Here is a 5,355-nt window from a genome sequence, read left to right as displayed (position 1 = left end):
CCAGGTACCCTGAAGGGAGGACCGTGGAGCAGCCCTGTAGAGGGGCCCACATGGTGAGGGGCTGAGGCTTCCTGCCCCAAGCCATGAGTGAGCTTGACAGTGGAGCCTCTAAGTCATTACATTCAGAGGATGTCAGCCCCCAGCCACCCCTGACATCTTGGTTACAACCTCCTGAGAGACCCTGAGCCGGATACTCCTAGCTACCCTGCTCCTTAACGCCCACACAAACTGTGGATTCAAAAACTGTTCATTGTTTTAAGCTTCCAAGTTTGGGGGATAATTTGCTATACAACCGTAAGTGACTAATATAAGTTTATTACTTCATTTCAATAAGATTTTGGAAAGGTGAGAAATGTGTGTGTTCAGTCTGCCATCTTGAACCATAATCTCACTTTATCTTGAACTTGAAATTATTCCTATTATTCCTATTATCAAGGTTCTAGCTATTTGGACAAAATATTTATATTTGTAAAGAGAAAAAGGTGGGGAGAAATTGATGTTCATAAAGAGAAAACATGAATGTTAGAATTTCACAAAACATTTTAACCCCTGTACATTTGTATTTCTACCAAGGTATGGAATTGTATGTCTTAAAACACGTAAGTACCCAGCGTGCAGACCTGAATGTAAAGCTTGAGGGTAATGGGAAAGAACCTTGAGGTGAACATGTTGCTTGGCAACTAGAGAAAAAGAGACAGAACATCATCTTCAATCAGATACCACCACTGTCGTCTCATCCTGGGTTCCGTTGTCATGGTGAATAGTTGGTTGAGGGTTTAGGGGAGAGGAAGAAAAACCAAACAAACCCCAACTATGCTTGTCTTCTTCTGTCTTCTCTCCTTGTGGTTAGTGCTTTGAACTGGGACTTTTACTCAGACCTCTCTTCAGTTGTTCTAAAACTTGGTTTCAGGAATTCTGCTTTCACTTCCTTTCTCCGTTCCCACCCCCACCCCCCCCCCCCCCCCCCCCCGTCACCCCACTACCCCCTCCAACCCTCTCACCCCCCAACGTAGGCAGGTTTCTCTGAGCCCCAGTTTTATTTGCGTAGCTGAGTTCAGAGGTTTGGGAGGAACCCTCTGCTTTTCCTTTGTTTCTAGATAGACTTAAAAAAAAAAAGAAAAGAATTCAAGATACTTTACATACATTTCTTTCAAAACTCTGTCCCCATGGGTCTCTTTTCAAATGGAAACTACTTCTTTGAAAGTGCTTGAAAAAATGACATTCTAAGAAAGGAGATTAAAATTGTTTGCAAGGCCAGATCTTTACCAGACCTTAGTTACATTATTTCCTGTGTTATTTTAGTTTCGCAAATGTATAATGTTACATAATGGAACATTGTGGAGCTGCTGGTAACTCTTTCCTGTTACTTCTGACCGCGGGACTTACTCCAGCTGCAAATTTACAATGTGTGCTGAGTGGTGCCATATAATTGCAGAACTCAGGAATTAGAAAAGTACATTTCAGAGCACTGGGATTTTAACATGTTGAGTTAAATTAAGTAGAACTCTAACTGTGCCACGGGCATAGCCTTTGCATCCGGATGCAAACAGGCTCACATCTTGGGTGGATGTATCAGCTTTGGACATTTGGCCTGGTACTTACCCTCCATATGCCCCTCCTTCTTCCTCTGTAAAAGCAAATGCTAACACATTTGCAGGCTCATTTGAGAGTTAAATGTGATATTATAAAATATGCACTACAATTTAAGAGCATAAGAAATGTTGATCGTATACACATACGCGAGAAACACTGTAAGGTTTTCTAGCTATAATTCTTTCTGACAGGCTTACACTAGTCATATCCTAAATTACTATTTAGGTTATAAAATATGCATAAACTGTCAGCTGTAAAATAATTACTTCAAAACTCCCATGCTTCAAAAAATATTAAATGATATCCTTCCAATTTTAATTTTACATCATAAACCATTTAAATGAAAGGAGGGTGGAATGTGGTTAGGATAGCACTTAGGGAATGGATAGGAATTAGCAATACTAATGGATAGGAATTAGCAACAGGAAGTAGCAAGGTAAGCCACTTGCAATTTGCTAATCACACACATAAACACACACACACACACACACACACACACACACGACAAATTGACATATGTGCCCCCAAATTATCCAAGCTGTTTAAAACATGGTGCTAATGAAATTAAGATTTACAGTTCATCTAATTTCTATAAGAATAAAAACTTCTCAGTGTCTTCTGGTGGCTAGAAAGGGAACTCGAGGAAAGGACTGATGGAGTAACCCAAACTAGGACCACAGATGAGTAAACAAAGCAAGTGCCTGCTCAATGAACACTGAGTCAGTAGCATCATATTCCCTTATATAGGGTTGAACATATAATTTCCAAATGTCTAAAACCTGGAATTAGTGTCTGTGACCTCAGTAATACTAAGAGATGAAATACGAACATAATAATTGTTCTAATTTTCTATGTCAAGATACTATTTTTTTTAGACTCCAAACTGAAGATTAGTTTGTTAAATATCATCTTTAGCTTGTATTATAATTTTCATTGCATGCTGATTTGCTAAAAGACAGGTGCACAGGGCCAATTACTGGGGTTGAATATTGCCCTCTGCTCTTGAATATGTAGTTCCTTCCTTTGCAATTCATATCAAGATTTTAAGTTGAAGTTATTTCAAATCATTTTTTTAAATTTGTTTTAAAGATTTTATTTATTTATTTGACAGACAGAGATCACAAGTAGGCAGAGAGGCAGGCAGAGAGAGAGAAGAGGAAACAGGCTCCCTGCTAAGCAGAGAGCCCAATGTGGGGTTCCATCCCAGGACCCTGGGATCATGACCCGAGCCGAAGGCAGAGGCTTTAACCCACTGATCCACCCTGGCGCCCCTATTTCAAATCATTTCTAAAGACCTTCCCCAACATTTTACGTTAGGAATTTACCCTTATAAGCTGTACTTCCTTGAGACCTCTGTCCTTAGTGAGATTAGGGTGGGGAGGAAGAGGAGAAGGAAATTGGTTGAAGGCAAGGCCCAGTGGATCCAGAGTTGGTAAGTGGGAGACGGTCTAAAGGAACTCTCAAGATGGTTCCATCCATTCACTCATTTATCAAATATTTGTTGAGCACCTGCTATATGCAAGGTCCCAAACTAGGTATCCAGCACTGAACAAAATGGCTCTGGTTCTGGCTTTGGTGAATTATTATTCTAGTGGGAAGATGGTAAATGAATAATTTTAAAAAATACATAATTCCAAATTGGCATAAATGCAGAAAAGTTCTGTGTTGGGAAATCTAATAAGTAGCTATTTCAATAGTTCAGGACAAAGATGATGGCGGCCTGAAGCAGGCTGATAGCAGAGGAGAAAGAAGATCCAGCAGCTCCTGAAAGGCTGAATGCAGGGTTGAGGAGAGAGAAGACTAAAGATTACGTCCAAGTTTCTGATAGGACATGACTAGGCAGTTGGAGATGCCATTTGCTAAGATGGGGGTGGAGCAGGTTTGGGGAGGAAATCAAGGGTGTAGCTTTGGAGATGAAGAAGCGTTGCTTGCTAGCTGATTTTACAAGCTCCTGTACTAGGTCTGCATGGATGCAGAAAAGAACCGGAACTGGTTAGACAAGCCCCACGCCTTGTAAATCCTCTGTTAGTGTATTGTTTCTCAAATCTTCTGCTCTCTCTTTGAGCAGAGCCTCCCTCCACCCCCCAGTTCCTTTACTGCCTTATTTCAATGATTCTTTGAACTCTTTGAAACCTCCATTTTCTATGAATCAGTCATCAATAAAATGAGCCACTTTCTCAGTAGTGCTCTCAATTTGTCATGTTTTTTTTCCCCCTTCAGACAATGCCATCATTCATTCAACAACCTTTTTTTTTTTTTTTTTTTGTTTAAAGTAGGCTCCACGCCCAGCAAGGAGCCCAATGCAGTGCTTGAACTCAAAACCCTGAGATCAAGACCAGAGCTGAGATTGGGAGCCAGATGCCTAACCGACTGAGCCACCCAGACACCTTTCATTCAACAAATTTTTATAGAGTGCCCTACCTTATTGGGGAAGTAGAGGGATAGTTTCATTCATAAAACCAGGAAGCCATCTCTGGAAATGTATATGCTTCTCGGGTCCTTTTCCCTTCACTGAGGATAGTTTCCATTGGATCAAGAAGGATAATGCTCTCATTCACAGGCTTGGAAGGAAGTGGAGACATGGCCTGAATTATTCATCCAGGAAGTGAGGTCTTCTGGAAGTAGTGTTGAGAGAGCTGTTTGAGAATGAGAGACAGTTTGCCAACTGAATTGATGAAACCCTACATTTGGATGAAGTCCTCAAAAACGATCCAGCTATAACTTTTCCCTTAACTTTCTTAGGTCTTTTTTGTCTTTCTTCAGATATTTCTTCTTTGATTTTTTTGTCAGATTGGATAATTTCCATTAATTTGTGTCCAAATTCATAGACCCTTTCTTCTGCCTCCTCATCTGCTGTGAAGCCCAGCTGAAAAGGTCTTTAATTACTTATTTTCTTTCACATACTTGCCAGCTTTAGGATTTCCTCCTCCTCTTCCTTCTTTTTTATATTTATAAAATATAGTTTCCAATCAGTTGTTTTAAAAATACATGTAGTTTCCATTTCTCTGCTGGGATTCCCTATCTGTTTCCCATTATGACCATCTTTCCCTCTTATTTCTTGGAACATATTTATAACAGCTGCCTTAAACTTTGTATCTGTTCATTCCAACATCTTGGTCATTCAGAATATGATCTTTGTGATTTTTCTCTTAACTCTGGATTATACCTCTCGGCTTCTCCAAATATACAGTAATTTTTAAATCTTATAAAGACACTGTACATGATACATTGTCTACCCTTTGGAATCCATTATATTCCTTGAAGAGTATTGATTATTTTGTTCTGGCAGGCAGCTAAATTCCTGACTGATCTCCTTTAACTAGTGGAGGCTTGGCTTAACGTGTATTTAGGCCAGGTCTACTTGGGCTTTGTCCTTACTCTAAGGGTCAACCCCTCAGTCCTGGGCCATCATGTTTACGTGTAAGTCAAGCCCCCCCACTGGTTTTGGAATAACTCTGAGATGTTTACCAAGCTCCTCTAACTTGGTAGGTTTTAAAATTCTAAACATTGGGGCGCCTGGGTCGCTCAGTGGGTTAAGCCACTGCCTTCGACTCAGGTCATGATCTCAGGGTCCTGGGATCAAGTCCCGCATCGGGCTCTCTGCTCAGCGGGGAGCCTGCTTCCCTCTCTCTCTCTCTCTCCACCTGCCTCTCTGTCTACTGTGATCTCTCTCTGTCAAATAAATAAACAAAATCTTAAAAAAAAAATTCTAAACATTGTTTGCTCTACAGTGGGCTACAGCTGGGGTCTCTGCTTAGCTCT

Source organism: Neovison vison, chromosome 12 (assembly GCF_020171115.1).
Source record: "Neovison vison isolate M4711 chromosome 12, ASM_NN_V1, whole genome shotgun sequence".
Lineage (NCBI taxonomy): Eukaryota > Metazoa > Chordata > Mammalia > Carnivora > Mustelidae > Neogale > Neogale vison.
This window is presented reverse-complemented; position numbering follows the sequence as displayed.